General features: G+C 47.5%; 1 protein-coding gene across 1 annotated transcript in view; it reads left to right on the top strand.

Annotated features, from left to right (window-relative positions):
* Nucleotides 1-684: 684 nt before the first annotated feature.
* ELOVL5 (ELOVL fatty acid elongase 5) overlaps nucleotides 685-16,408 on the top strand; it is a 69,884-nt gene continuing 54,160 nt past the window's right edge. The window contains exon 1 of the mRNA XM_061146928.1: nucleotides 685-934. The gene's annotated coding sequence lies outside the window, so the exon portion shown is untranslated. The remainder of the gene's footprint in view (nucleotides 935-16,408) is intronic.

Genomic DNA, 16,408 nt, shown 5'->3' with positions numbered 1-16,408 from the left:
CTGGGAGAAAGGTTTAATTTCTGAGACCTGATATGAAGAAAGCATAGGATACTAGGATGATGAAGGCCTTAAATTATCCAAATATCAATGAAAAACAGCAAGGATCTACTCATGCCCTGAACACAAAGCACTTTGTCTTTTGTGCTTGTATTTGTCTAGTTGAAACGATGTCACTTACTCCATCACCTTATTTCCTACAAAAAGTCTTGAGGAGAAATGGAGTTGGCAGTGATCACTAAGGGAAAATCAGAATCCCTAACAAAAATCACGGTAAATCTACCAACAGGGAGTTAAGCTATAGCATCAGTTTCCAGCGCTTTTTTTGTTGCTGACCTATTTCGTTAGCTCTGGTACTCTCCGGAGGCATTTAACCCTTTCACCTGAAATCAAGAACTAGCTCCCTTCCAGAACCCGCCAGGAGACAGCACCACAGTGGGCGTCTGCCGTCCAAACGCAGCCACACAACCCTGCCACGCCTGGCACTGAGAGAAGCAGAGTTCAGGGCATCAGGAACTTCACCGGTGCTATTGCGCAGGCTCTGCGTTCCACGCAGGCTTATTAGGAAGAAAGCGGATAAAATCACCCAGAGACACGTGAACCAGAGGGGACCAACCCGGACCACGGCTCTCCACTGCATCGGATTCTGGAATTTACAATCACGAAAGTTCTATTGTCTCACGATTGGCTCCCGGGCCGCATGACATCATAGCGCTAGATTCGGCCTCCGGACGGCGATTGGCTGGCCGCGCCATTGTGACGTCACGGTCAGCCCACGTTCTGATTGTAGATACCCGGCGCCTTCCTCTTCCCATCGCCGCTGCTCCTGCTGGCCGATACCTCTCTCAAGCCTCCTCCCCGCTCGGCTGGTCCCCGGGCTCCGCCGCCACCGCCGCCTAGCCGCTTCTCCGAGCCGCCGCTGCGCTCGGCCTAAGAGGTAAGCGGGCGGCTCCGGAAAACTTCGGCCGGCCGCCGCTCGGCCATGACACCCGCGCCGGCTCGCGGCCGGGACCGAGGGATGCAACCCGGCGGTTGGGTTCTGAACCGGTGCGCACGAGCTACTGCCGGCCCGGCCCGCGCTGCGACCGCGTGGCGAAGGAGCCCGCCGGACCCGGGTCTCAGGGCGCGACGGCAGGCATCTCGGCCGTTTCGGCGCGATGCTGTCTCACCTGTTCAGCGGTGGAAGCCGCCGGCAGGCGATGTGCCCACTGACTGGCGCGGCGGGAACGCACCCGGTTCGTCTACGGGAGGCAGGGCGGGTGGGCTCTGCGCTCGGGTTCACCCGCCCGGACTAGAGGAACGCGCGGCCGGAGGTCCAGGGAAGAGCCCCGAGAGCGATCGCGCTTCCTCGGAGAACAAAACCCGCGTGAGCCGGGAGAACCACCGCGGGGCCGGGGGGTCGCGGCGCGGGTCGGTCCCCTCGGGCCTTTCGTTTTCTCTCTTGCCCTCCCGCCTCTGCCCCCGCCCCGGAGGCGAGCCTGCTAGCCTGGGAACGCTTCGGTTTTTATTAAAACCAGATAGCCAGCGGTCCTCGGAGAGGATGAGGCCGGTGGGGAAGCGCGGGGGCGGGGACTCGGGAACCACCTGGGCTGCTCTTGAGGGAATCGGGGCGCGAGAGCGGTGGGGTCGCGGGCTGGAGCGGCTCGCGGCCGGGTTGTGTCTGCTGCGAGTAGCAAGGAAAAGTCCTCTTTTACAGTTTAAACGCAGATAAGATTCGCCCCCCACCCTACCCCAGCGTTCACAAGCCCGCCTCGGGGTAGAGGGAGTCGTGCCTGGAGCAAGACTTGCTCTTCAGAACTGTGTCTTGCAACCAACCGTTCCGTGCCCTTGCACTTTTAGGGTGATGGTTTCCCCTGCTCACGACTGTAGTTGAGCTCAGCTCTTGGCTTCTTGATTGCAAATTTGGATGATGCACTTGGCCCACTTTGGGGTGGGGGTGGGGAGTCCCGAATGGAAGAATCCAGTGCATGACCTACGAGCTGGGCTGCGGAACCTAGGGTTGCGACGGGAGAGTGAGCCTTAATTCTTTAATAGCGGGACCGGTGGCAGGAAGTGCTTTCTTTATGGGGTGGCACGGAAGAGCTCGTGTTGCTTGTTAGGTTTTGTAACTTAGGTTTTGTTTCCCTAACCACTCAGTAGATAACCTGTTGGTTTGCACTTGTTTTGCTTGCACCTCTCAGCCAACAGCACTTGGGGCAGAATCTAGAGATACGGACACAACCTGTCTGGCGTTCGGTGGCTGTGGATGAACCCTATAACTTTCCATCCGCGGTGAGGGGACAAGAGCATCACTTTTTCTGTCCGCTTGGATGCTGTTCGCGATTCTCCAGGGAAATCTCAGTACTTGAAAGAGAAATGTCACTCATGTCCCTTTTACATTCTTACCCTAGATTATAACTTTTCATCGGCAGGAAGTTTTTCTGGACAGATTGTTTTTCGCATTTTTTTTTTTGTTTGTTTGTTTCTAACTGAAAACGAAAGGAGGAATGTTACTGATGGTTACTGATGGCTAGTTTTACAGAATATAGAACAGAACTTAGCTGAAAGTGAAAGTAGAGAATGTATTAAGATTTGATGGTCAGATTTTTTTTTCAAGAACAGTACTTCATTACTTCATTATTCAACATTACTTCAGATTCTGTCCTCAGCTTCTTGACTCAATTTCGAAATCGTTTCTGTCCACGGGTTTCATGTTGCAGAACTGTTAGGGATTCCATGATATGATACAGTTGAAAGTGCCCAGGATGGGGGCTTGCCAAATAGTGGTTTGATAAATGTTTCTTCTTCACTTATTTTTCTTCTTGGGGAAGGGGAAGTGAGGTTTAGCAGATGTGGCCCGGAATAAAGCTGGAGAATCTCAAATAACTGAGAAAATATTTAAAACTGGGTTTTCACAGACACGTATTCCAGCAAAGCCGCAGTTGAAAATGAGGTGAGTTATCCCTTTCCCTGGGATCAACTGAGCTTTTTCTTTGGGGCGTGGGGGGGGAGGTGTCAGAATTTTTAATTTGGGGATGTTTGCAAGGATCTCTTTGCTACTACCTCCTTGTTTTCTCTCAGCATAACTGTTGATTGTCCTTCTGTTTGTAGAAGTGAGTATCAGTCCTGGGGTGTCTTATTTCCAACTTGAATTACAGAAATCACAGCAAAGCTGTTTACCATCTTCTAGGGTGACTTTGATGCCTAAGTAGATAGTAGAGAGTATGAATGATGGTTCTACTTTTTACTCAGCCCCTCACTCAGCCACATCCTGTCCCTCTCCCCTAAGAAAAATTCTAATTATTTTTAAGCCCTCCTTTGTGCCTACCAACTCTTATGTTACTGATGGGAACAGTTACTGTTTCCATTAGTTACCCAATGGGTTTGTCTTTGCATACATTCAGTTTCAGGTATTACTGATGTGGGCACCTTCCTATTAATAGTTGCTTTCCATAGATAATTCTTACAGCCTCCCTGTGGGAAGTGATATCCCCTACCTGTTTTATAAAGAATTGAGAACTGAGGCCCAGAGATGCCAGGTGACTTGTCCAAATCATGTAGATCTGTCTCCTGCAACTTAGCTGCCCCTTCCTCTGTCCTTGTGCTGCTTGGATTTGTTCAGTGGGCCCTGCCCTTTATGTAACTCTGTTACTCTGTAACTTAAAAATCTAACCTCATGACTAAAGGTTCATCTTCAAGCCATCCAAGGTTAACAATTTGCCATCTTTCACATCTGTAAAGTCTGTTCTTTCCTTTTAGCCCACATTTGATTCACTCTATTAATTTATTGGCTTGTCAGTTACTGAGTGTGTGCTGTGTGTGTGTCTTGGGGTTGTATACAAAGCTGAACAACACAGTTTCTGACTCCAAAGGGCTTTCTGAAGTGGCTTATACTTTAATCCTTTTACACTGTACTTAATCTGCACCTTAGACTAGAAGGGGATCAGAAGCAGATTTCTGAGGGGGGGAGGGACTTGTCTTACTGTATCTGGGAAAGCTTTATGGCAGAACTTGCCAGGTTATCAACACCTCACACTGCCCAGTTGGTTAGGATGCAAGAGACAGAGAACCCAGTGCCAGATGGGCTTAAATGACCACCCGACCTGAAAAGTCCCAGAGGCAAAACTTATGTTCTGTTTCTCTGAAGTCTTCTCAGATGTTTGTTATGTCCATTGGCTGATCTTGCAAGATGACTGCCAGTTACAGTCTAGAACCCCCTGTTACCATATTCACATATGGGAACTTCCACCACTTTCCAGAGAGGGTCCTTGGCCTTGATTTAGGCCTTGGTTACTTGAAGTAATAACTAGAAGAGTGGAAATCTGATATCCTGGATCCCATCCCAAACTGAGGATGTGGATTTAAGTTTCACCTCACCTACCTGGCTGCTAAACTACACCTTCAGGGAATTTCTCTGTGGATATAGTGGTGTTTGCCAGTATCAACTATAAGGGCCTCTAAGGATGTCAGGCCCCATCAAAGAGAGGATTCAGTTAAATGAAACAGAATGGAATCCACATTTGAATTTCACCTTACCCTTCATAGAGGAATCTTACAGGTGCACAGAGGACGGGCATTCTAGGAGAGAAAGTTTAGAGAGCAGACAAGTGCACCATTGGACATTAAAGCAAGTAGCCCAGATGCATGAAGCTGACAGGCAGAAGTGGAAAGAAAGGTTAGAAGGACAAGTTGTTGATAATAAGGGCTAACTTTTATTAAACTATTACTACGTGTCAGACTCTGCACTGAGCCTTTACATGGATTTTTCTCAAGTACTATTAGTTGGTACTCTAAGCATTCTCACTTTACAGGTGAGGAAATGGAGGCTCAGAAGTTTAGATGCTTGCCCAAGGTCACAAAGCATTCTAGCCTGGGTGGTCTTGCCCTCCTAGCCTATTGTCTTTCCTGAGATGTCACAAGACCACTGAGGCTTTGGGACTGGAAGGAGTGTATCGTGAATGTTGTGCTCCAGGGACATGAGTATTGTCAGAATGCGTGGGATGGATTGGTGAGGATGGACACAGGGGATATGAGGGCGGACTTGGAGGCTGTTGGAGTAGGCCGGGGCAGCGGTGAGGCCTCGGCTGGAGCCATGGCCACAAGCACAGGCTGGAGCGCGCTAATCTTTTGAGACTGTCTCTAGGAGAAGATCTATGCAACTTGAAGACCAGCCGGATTGAGGGCCAGCAAGAGGAACGGTGCTCTCAGGCTTGGGGGTTAGAAGAACTGCAGTGTCATAGAGGGAGGGAGAGGAGGCTTTGTTCTGCAGTGGAAGCATCTCAAGGGCCCCTGATCCATCCAGACAGGCCCTTTCTCCCCCTCTGGTCCCCATTCCTCTTTGCAGCCAGTGTCTGTCTGCTACATTCGAAGGACGTGTTTCCACCACATCTCATCAATTTTCAGACAGTTTTTCACATTTTAACATACCTGGCTAGTGATAAAGCTTGTAATCAGTGACATGGTAAAATCACACGAGCCCTCTTTCCCATTTTAATATTGCTGAAATCAACGTGCTTGTGGATGAGAAAAGGAAAGTCTCAGTATTGGTGAACTTGTGGAGTCAGTTGCTGGCAGAGTAAGAACCAAGACCTCTGGGTCCTCTCATCCACTGAATTACCTAAACTCACATAAAATAAACATTGTAATACAGGATTATAGTAAAGCACATGCATATTCCTTTGTTTATTGTAACGGAAGTAATCTGAGAGGTTTGGAAGGCACAGTGGTTTGGTTAGGGTGCCTCATCCTTGTATAGAACCTGGCTGCCCTGGTTTGTTATCCTAAACTGGCCATCAACCTTAAATCAACTCTGGGTGTTGGCCCTTTACTTTAAAACTAAACAGTTATACCAAGGTGAATTTCAGGATCCTTTCAGAACAAAAATTTTTTATTTTCGCTTTTGCAGAGAGCAAATCCTTTGCTTCTGTTTGATCAGGGATAGAGAATGAAAGTTGAAATCCTTTAGGTCTTTGAAAGGTAGATGTCAGAAATCAGGGGTGGAAATTACAGTTTTCTCTTTAAGAAGTTAAACGTAACCGCTGGAGTTATTCCGGCCTAGCAGAGTTAGTTGTTCAGAAAGGTAGATCCTCCTCATGTTGGGGTTTGTGTCATAGACGCGCCTTCTCATCCCACCCTGATTTCAACCCATAAATGTTACCATTACCAAGCTGCTTGGTTCCTTCTGGAATGTTTCCTCCATGAGGATACTTGTATTTGACTCGAATACATTTGCTTTTAAAATTGTGTGGCCCCTGGATTGAAAATAGTCATACTTGCGGAGTTTTTAGGAAGACTGAATCCTGTCCTCCCTGCCCGCGTCCCTTCTGGTCCCATTTGAGCGCAGTGGTGTGTGATAACCTCAGTGTTCCTTGTATCTTGTTAGACTTCAGTACCTTTCGTTTGATGTCTTCTTGCTGACTGGGGTTTAGAGAACAGTTTTTCACTTAAGATCTCTAGTGCTGGGACTCTCATGCTTTCTCTGGTTAGAATAACCATTTTCTTGAAACAACTGCAGCTTCAAATGACAGTCCTAATACTAAGTTCACGCCCTCTTGTGAGCATATGCTGGTTACAGGTTCCATCTCTATGTTACAATTCTTCCCCTGTTGTCAACACTTTCACCCTGTCAGACCTAACCTCTGATACGTGTATACTAAACAGGCCTAATTAGAGCCACACTGGAGAGTTGGCCACTCTGGTCCTTATCTGAGTTATCCTGAATCCTGGAGTACCTGTTCCTTTTGTCTTGGCACGGCACATGCTCCTACAAAGTAATTGTTGTGAATTTCTCCTTCCCCAAAGAATAGTTCTCATGACACCGAATTCAGTAATTATTCATTTGCTTCACTGGGAAGTTTCGCCATGTGCTAATGTCCCTTGTGGGTAGCATTTAGGGTACCTCTGCTTCAGGCTTTGGCAGAAAAAGTACATTACCTTAATATTTATAGGAGCTGTTGACACTTGTGTCTACCCTGTGTTTGAGCTGATGTGTACCTTTGTGAAAGCTTGAGTTTACCTCTTACAAAACTTCCAAATGTTTACTATGGATCTAAAGTGCATTTATTAAAAGTACTACATCTTTTAAAAGTTAGCAGAGCAGTAGGAAGGGGACTGGAGAAGAGGCCTTTCAGGTTAGTAGCTGCATGGAACCAGGGGTCCAGCTGTGCCCTGGGAACTTGGCAGGCATTGGTGGGCCAATCGCTGCACCTCTGAGACTTCTGTGCCTACTTTGGGGCGGAGGGGCTGTTGAGACTATCAGTATTATACATAAAAGTTAAGTAGGGGACTGACTGAATTTGGTGAGCATCATTAAAAAAAAAATCTCTCTATTGACTAGGACGTTCACTGAAGCATTGTTTATAATAGAAGATTGAGTCAGCTGAATAATGTTCTTCAGAAGAATAAGTGATGCTGCAGTTGAGCAGTGTAATACTTTGGGACTTAGGAGGAAGATGAGGCTGATCTGTGGGTGCTAAATATACTACATGTTAGGTACTTTTCTAAGGTACTTCACCACCAAAGCCCCCCCATGAGGTAGGTACCCCCAGTTTTACAGATGAGGAAACTAAGGCACAGAAAGTTAGGTGACTTGTTCAAGGCCTCCCAGCTAGCAGGTGGCAGAGGCAGGGTTCAGATCCAGCCTGGTCGAAGGTGTCCAGCATCAGTTTCCTTGTCTGGCCCCAGGCCCACCTGGGTTTGATCTACAAGTTGTGTAAGACCTGAGCGGTGTGGGCTGGGAGGGAAGGGCACCCTCATCCTCTAGGGAGCCTCCTGCTTTCCCTTGGGTAGAGATGTACATGGTGTGTGTTTTGAGAACATCTAGGTCGTTCTGACACGGGCCTGATTTAAAGGCTGCTTGTTCAGGTTGTTGAGACTAACACCTTCCCCACCCCTTTAGTTCTCCTGGGATTCTTTCTCTTTTAGGACTTCTTAGTTTTCTTTCTGGGTGTGGGTCCCTAGGTCTGACAATATTATGATGGCTCTAAGTACCATAATCCCTAAAATACGAGGATCACAGAATTCAGAATGGTTTATATATTAGCATGGAATGTAACCAGGTGGTAAAATAACCATTGGCTGTAGAGGAGATGATAGATAATTACTGGGTTGTGTTTGCTTTTAAATATGCCACATGATAGTAGGTTTTTTCCTTTTTTAAATACATTTTAACTCTGCCTGTTCCTCTTATCACCCCCCTCGCACCCCGCACCTGAGCAATTATAAAATGTGGGGGTTTAGATTGAATTTTTTTTTTTATAAAAAAGAAATGTGTTTTCCTGTCATATCCTTACTTACGTTACACTGTTTGAATTTAAAATCTAAGACCTTTTCTCTCTAGGGGGTGCATAACTTATCTCTGTTAATTATGTCCCTCCATTCTCTTTTCATTTCAGCTGAGGCTGTAACACTGCCTTTGTATATTTTGTAATGGATTATCTTGGAGAACATGATAATTTATTTTGAATATTCAAGGAATCACATCAGTTAAGAGGCTGCAGTCAGATTTAGAATTACAAGCAGCTGCTCACAGCAGATGATGTTGCTTAAAAGCCTCTTAAATGTTTTATCTCCCGGCCACTTGCAATTGCAGTCTGATTTGTATGTTAGAAATGGGGTTGAAGTAGAGCTCAGTCTCCTGAAACTGGGTCTTTAAGGGACCAGTTAGAGACTTGCAGAGGATTGCCTGTCCTCATCAGTGCAGCCGTTGATTGTCTGCAAGTCTGCTTCATCCAAGAAGGTGGTTGCCTTGTGAAACAGGTCAGAGCTTCTCCAAATAAGCCCTTAAATACAGTGTTTCGGGACCTCATGTCCCGGAGAATGCTTTATGTACTGTGCTTGTTATGACAGCTCCTTCCTGTTTGCTTTGCAAGACATGGTAGTTTGGAAGAGGCTCAGTAACCCCAGAGGAAGGTGGCTCTGAATACAGAGTGATGGTGAGTGCCCTACATCCGGCCCTGGTACGGAGCTCCATGCTTGAGTTTACCATCTTTTTACAAATGAGACTGGCATGTTATAAAGGACTTCCAAAATTCAAAATGTAGGTGAATCATTGCAAAGTACTGTTGGAAACCCAATCTCAGTGGGTGATTTCCTTGTCCACGGATTCACGTATCCACCTGCCCACCTGCTGTCCATCTCAGACATTTATTTCTAATCCACTTCTGTCTTCTGAGCTCCAGATTCATCAGAAGCTCCAACTTCTCATCAGCTGATTCACTTGGTCACCCTCCAAACCTGTCTCCCGTCTGCCGGCACGACCCGGAGCATCCCCATCACCAGTTTGCCCAGGCCATCGGTGCCAGGGTCCTTCTCCTATCAACCACATCCTTCCTCCTTTCCTCTGTCAGTCACCAAGTGTTGTCCATTCGGGCTCTGCTGTGTCCGCTGCCGCCCTGCCTTCACAGCACGCCAGCCCTTGGCAGCTGGCTTCCCCTGACTCCTTTCTGCCTCTGTGTTCAGGTCCCAACCTGGCTGTCACGGAGATCTTCTGACACGTCAGTGGGATCCACACACTCCATACTGAAAGCTTCGTTTACTTTCCCTTAGGGCCATCCTTGATCCCGCTTCACTTCCTGCCTGCACTTCCTACTCTGAACACCCCACAGACTCACTTCTCGCCACCTGCCCTGTCAGCTCCATCTCTGCTCAGCACTGCTTCCTCGATTGCTCCCCACTGACAAAAACACACGAAAGCAAAGCCAACAAAACAGCAGAAAAGGCCCTGTTCCTTGTAAGTCAGACTCACACACCCTGAAACCTCTGATGCTGTTTACTCAGTTACCTGTTCCTACCCCTTCTGACTCTTGTAACCTTGGTTATAGCCAGCTGACCTCTGTGTGCGTCAGCCTCCTCCTCATCAGGGGAGGACAACGAGTGCTTTCCTCCCCTCTCTGCTCCAGGTCTGGCATGTTCCATGTGTATCCTTGGTACCTGTGTGCTGTCTGGCATGTGGTAGGTATCTGGCAATTATTTGCATAAATGTTTCTTTCTCTGTGTACCTTCTGGGTATAATCAGTTCTGGAATCTGTGCTTATGGCTTTGTGAAGGGTGAGTATGCCTCAATAGCCTGAGGAGTTTGAGAGTTTGTAACACTGTACAGATGAGGAGCCCACCCGGGGAAGCCGGCCCTGGGAGACAGCAGCCTTAGGGGGCTGGAGTCCCCGCTTAGGGTTGCTGTTCCCCCAACCAGCCTGAGGGAATAGAGCAAATTGCTAGACGTCCCCCGGCCGTCTGCCAGGAGCAGAGGTTGCTGTTTCAACGTGCTGTGTTAAAGGGCCTTGCTTATTTTATTTGCATGTTACCTGGTAGAGCTTTTAGGTGGAATGAACCAGGGATTTATTGTGGCACTGTGTCCAGAGAAGGAAGAGAACGCACGCCGGTGTCTAACCTTTCGGCTATTCCCTGGTCAAATAATGGTCGAAACTGACACTCTCTTTTTAACCTAATTTTGGTTGGCCTCAACACTGAGCCAAGTTAAGGTGGCCCATGTAGGTTGGACGGAGCCTGTCTGCTTCAGTTGCCACGTGGTCACTGATTCACTGGCCATATGCACTTACTCCCCATCATGTTCTCTGCTGCCCTCTGCTCTAGTGCTTGGATCCTGCAGAGACACACGACAGTACACCTACTGACAGATCGTAACCCAGTGGGAGAGGCGAGGTGTGAAGCTGGCGCAGTAGATCATTGTTGGTGCTGTGGGGAGGGCTGTGTGTTGCCACTAGGTTTGAGTGCAAGTGACAGAGACCCCAGAATAATGGCTCCACTGATGGCATCTCAAAACAAGGTGTTAGTTGTATTTTGCACAAAGGGCTGGGGAAAGGGTACAAGGATGACCAGCTGCAGGCTCCTAGCTCACTGTGTGTCGGGCTCAGAGGCAGCAGGATGGAGAAGGAGACACAGTAGAAGGGGCTGAGGATTCAGTCGTGTTTTCTCTTAAGGGACGTTCCCAGAAACCAACCCTCGACAGTGTCGCTTATGTCTCCGTTAGCCAGGACTTTAAACATGCAGCCTCACGAATCTGCAGACAGACTGAGAAATCTCATCTTGGTTCTGAGTGGCTGTGGGCAGCTCAGAGTCCTGCTGCTGTACCCGGAATCCTGGTGACCGCCCCCCGGCCTGTACTAGGGTGGACAAGAGTGACTGTGCCACCCACATGGAAGTCGGAGTCTGTGGAAGAGACTGACAGGGAACAGATGCTGGTACCATAGTGACGAGCACTGACAGCGCAGTGTGGGGTGCTGTGGGCAGACAGAAAGGGACCCCCTAAATCAGACCCAGGGGGCCGGGGAAGGGTGCCGGGAGACTGAGCAGACATCTGCCTGCTGGAGAGCGGAAGCGGGCGTTCAGGCAGAGGCTGTGAAGGAGGAGGCAGGTAGCACATGAGGAACTGATTATAAGGAGAAGCAAAGGAGGATGCAGGGGCCTGAGGCCACATTGAGGGATCTGAGCATTGTCCTAAGAGCCTTTAACTGGTTTTGAGAGGCGTAACCTGGAAAGATGCGTTTTGGGAAGTGGGAAGCAATGCCAAGACCAGAGGCAGGGACCCTCCATCAGGAGGGAGTGCAGTAGTTCAGATGATGTGATGCTGACCTTGATTGGATAGTGGCTTTCGGGATGGAGGATTTCCTAGAACTGGGAGCAGATTTAGAAATAGTTTGGGCTGCTTTTCACCGGACAGCTGATGAAAGCAAGGCGGAGAGATCAGATGGCGGGGCCGGGCCGCACAGTCAGCTGGCGGCAGCGCTGGGGCACCCCCCCTGCCTGAACTCTTTGTGTCCCTGCCGAATGGCCAGCTGGGGCCACAGGGCTTTGTTGGGCGTCGGAGAGGGCAGGTGGTGTGTGAGCTGGAGCGCGGAGAGCGTCTGCCGGGGCGAGCGCGGTGCAGGCCCTGGGGTGGCTGTGGGCAGAAGTGGGTGAGCTGGGCGCTCCCAGTTCTGCAGGTTGAGATCAGTACGAGGGGACTTCAGGGAGATAAAGTAAATCCCGCGGGAGTGTTTCGAAATCAAGGAAGGCTTCCCTGTAAGATTAAGTGGTTTAGGCTTAACTCTTTAAGCACTGGGGGCCAATTAACATTTGGTATTAAAGGACTGACTGGAGCTTGACGGCAAAGTCTGCGTTTCATGTTGGCCATGCCCAGGTCCTCATATCAGGTGCTTGTGGGCAGCAGAATAAAGTCCCTCAAAGATGTGTCCCAGTTTCCCATCACTTGTGACTGTGTGGAGAATTAAGGCTGCAGATGGAGTGTCCTAGGTTTTCCAGGTGGGCTCAGTATAACCAACCCCCAAGGGTCCTGAAGGGGCTTCCCTCATGGCTCAGCTGGTAAAGAATCCACCTGCAAGGCAGGAGACCTGGATTTGGTCCCTGGGTTGGGAAGATCCCCTGGAGAAGGGAAAGATTACCCACTCCAGTATTCTGGCCTAGAGAATTCCTTGGACTATGTAGTCCATGGGGTCGCAAAGAGTAGGACATGACTGAGCAACTTTCACTTTTCAAGGGTCCTTAAATGTGGAGGAGGGGGGTTGGAAAGAGTGAGAAGGATGGGGTGTGAGGAGTCTGGGCCCAATGTTGCTGACCTTGAGGACGGAGGAGGTGACTGTGAGTGGAGTGATAGAAGGCAGCCTGTAGAAGCTGGAAAAGGCCAGGAGAAGGATTCTCCCATAAAGCCTCCAAAAATCAGTCAGGCCCATGCCTTGATTTTAGTCCAGCGAGACCCGTTTTGGACTTCTGACCTATGAGATACACTTGTGTTGTTAAAAGAACTTCTGGGGCTTCCTTGGTGGCTCAGACGGTAAAGAATCTGCCTGCAGTGCGGGAGACCTAGGTTCGATCCTTGGGTCATGAAGATCCCCTGGAGAAAGGAACAGCAACCTGCTGCAGTATTCTTGCCTGGAGAATTCTGTGGACAGAGGAGCCTGGTGGGCTGCAGTCCATGGGGTCACACAATTGGACATGACTGAGCAACTAATACAACAACAAGCCACTAAGTTTGTGGTCCTTGGTTACCTTGGTTACTAGAGACACGGTCAGTAAGTGTGTGCTGAGTGAATGAGTTGAGCTTTAAGAGATCAGTGTGAAAGATGTAAGGATTAGATGGATTGGATGCGGGGAGGTTCTGGAGGCCAGGGAGTTGATAGGCAAAGGGAGGTTCTGGCAAAGAGGTGATAGGACAGGATGGGGGTAGGGTGACTGGAGTCACAGGGCTGGCTTGGGATCCATGCAGGGGGGAGCGTGCTTTCAGGACTGGGTTCCTGGAAGGTGACTGGACAAGAGCAGAATCACCTGGATGGAGTCAGGAGGCAGGGAGGCTTGGCTTGTTGGGTCTGAGGTGCAGACGCACCATGTATATGTCGGTGGCACAAGCGCGTGGAAACAGCGCTTGAGTGTGGGGTTGGGGATACAGGACTGTGTGTCATTGGTCATGACTTATCTGTTCCTTTTCTTTAAATTTTTTTATGGTGAAGAAACTCAGCAGCTCTTTTGAAGGATTTAATAGGTCACATTCCTTAACATTAAGAAGTTTTTTCTTAGTGTTTTTTGTCTACATTTTTTTTTCTGCCACTTGAATTCTATGAACCTTTAAAAAAATTTTAGCAAATAAAAATAAGTCAATACTAAATTATTGTTTTAAAAAACTAGAAATAACATAATCTCACGACCCTTGCATAGTTCACCTTGTGTTGCATGTCATCTTCCCAGAAGCCTCTGTGGCTCCCGTTGGTCTGTCAGCCAGCCAGTCATTAGTGGTCACTACCCCCCACCACACATACACACCCCGGGTCCTGACCCTATCAGATCTCACCTACTGAGCTGGGGAGGATGGAGCCTAAACAACACTTGGCTTGTCCTAGCAAAAGGGAAATGGATGGTACTTGCTAGATAATAAAATTTGTTTTTTTAAATATCAGTTTGCCACTGAACTATATATACACTTGTTTTAGACTTGGTTACGTCTTGAAAGTCCTTGGTTTCTGAATTCCTTCGTTCTTTATAATGAACTTGGTTGCAGTGATTGAAGTGACAAGTGTATCGGCGATGGAGGTGTTTGTCTGTAGCACCACACTCATTGCCTTCCTACTTGTCTGTTGCTGCTGTCTTCCCTCTCTGATCACTGACCTTCTACTTGGTGGCAGTTGCACCATGTCATTTGCATTTACACGTTTTCAGTGAAGATTGTACTAAATTTAACTTTGATAAAAATTTAAAGCCTATAAGATGAGTTGACCGATAATGGTGGCGCTAGTCATAAAGAATCCACCTGCCAGTGCAGGAGACGTAAGAGACACGGGTTTAATCCCTGGGTCGGGAAGATGCCCTGCAGAAGGGCATGGCTTCCTACTCCAGTATTCTTGCCGGGAGAATCCCATAGACAGAGGAGCCTGGCGGGCTGCAGTTCACAGGGTCACAGAGAGTCAGACACGACTGAAGTGAGTTACCATGCATAATGTCCATAAACCACATGTGAAGAAAATTAGTTTACTTTCAAGGAGTTCCATTTCATTCTCCAGAAAAGGAAATAAGATTATTTCCTTCTTCTTAGAATGAAGATCCCATTCATTCTAAGTTAACCAACTCAACTTTCTCTTCTTCCCTTTGCCGGTTGATTTGGTTAAATAAGACTTGTGGGTGCTACCTCGTGCGTTGTCTTTCACATCAGTTGGTACCCTGGTAAGACAGAGCCCCCACAGTATCCAGGAAGTGTAACCAAGTACAGCAGAGTTAAGCAGTGTTGATCAGGAGGTGGGAGAGGACGTGTTGGTCCCATCCCCAGAGCCGCTTCTTGACATTTCAGCTACTGTCCCCTCGAAACAGTCATGATGTTTCTTTTCTCTTGAAATCAAATTGTTTCCCTTAATGAGATGGTCAGCTTGGCGTGCAGTCATTTTCTCTGATGTATTCCAATCTCAGAAAGCAAATAGAAAAACATTTTATAGAGAAACCTGCAAATAGCTGTTCTGTGGCCTTGACCTGAGGTGAATTGAATGCCCTGAGCTCTAGTCTGAAAGCCCTGGGTTTCTTCACAGACAGATGGGAGGGCGTGATGCACCTTTATAGCAACTGAGTGTTCAGTGGCACATGGATTTCATTCTCAGGTTAGCACTGCTCTCTGTCAAAGGAATAAACGATGGCAGTCATGCTTGGAGCTCTGTAATGTCACTCTCAGATTCTTATTTTGGAGGGAAGGGTGTGGCCTGTAAATTTCTCCCTCTTACTCTTATTCATTCTGTCTCTGCTGACCTGCTTTTCTCCATTCAGTGGGGACCCTGCTTTCCTGTTGGTAATTGCATTCCCCAGGTGATGTCAGGGACGTACCTGCCACTGACACACGGTTTAGAGGAAGAAGAAAGTGAACCCCGGACAGGAAAGACAAGCTCCCTTGAGTAGGCTGGGAAACCTCCTGCGTAAAGCTCCGTTGAGCCCGTTAGCATCATGAATCAGAGAACTGAAGACCCAGTGACAATTGGACAACTGAGGTGATAGGCAAATGGAAAGTGTGGTTTTTTAAAAGGTGTTTTGTTGTGGCAGAAAAATGCTGATTCTGAGCTTTCTCTTTCTCTCATATATGTATGATACGTGTGTTAGTACTTAAGCTCTTTAGCATCTGTATATGGGCTGATGAGTTAATACATTCTACCTAATGTGACTTCACCACGGGATGCGCAGGTCTTATTTATTACTTAAAACTTTAGGTTTTGGTGAGTGAGTTTCCATGAAGAGTATCTTCATTGGAAAGGAAAGTTAGTATCATGCTAAAGAAACATTCAGAGGTTTTAGCCCAATGCTAATGTGAAAATCAGCCCAGCCTGCTATATACAGTCTGATTTACTGAGAAATCGGTAAGAACTTACTTCACAGAGTGCTGTTAATTATATATATTGTACATTTTATTCATTGTTGCTCACTGGTGCTTTTTGAGGTATTTGGGAATTTTGCATATAAGTTGAGAAGCCAAATTTATAATGCCAGTTTAGGGATGAAACCTTACAGAGGAGGAGAAATTATGTTTGCAATTTTTAATACAGCAGCTCTCAGACTTTTTGTTCTTAGGACTTGCACTTTTAAAAGGTGAGAACCTCAGAGAGCTTTTGTTTATGTGGGTTTTACCTGTTGACATTCATCCTATTAGACATTGATTTTTAAAATAATTAGCAACATCTAAAAATAGCCATTGCTATTACATGGTAACATGATCTATATTTTCATGAAAAAAAAATTTTTTTTTTCAAAACTTTAGTGAAAACAGTTTGAGGTTTTTGCCCATCACTTTGGTGTCTGGCTTAATGAAAGACAGCTGGCTCCTCTTCTCTGCTTCTGCATTCAGTCTGCTGAGATATCACACGTCCTGTAGCTTCTAGGTCACTTAATGATGAGATGAGATTGAAAAAGTCATCTCTTGGTAACATTACAAAAATATTCTTGATCTTACAGAACCCTT

Source organism: Dama dama, chromosome 7, assembly GCF_033118175.1.
Source record: "Dama dama isolate Ldn47 chromosome 7, ASM3311817v1, whole genome shotgun sequence".
In the NCBI taxonomy this organism is placed as follows: Eukaryota; Metazoa; Chordata; class Mammalia; order Artiodactyla; family Cervidae; genus Dama; species Dama dama.
The sequence above is the reverse complement of the archived record's forward strand: the minus strand, read 5'-3'. Positions and strand labels throughout refer to the sequence as shown.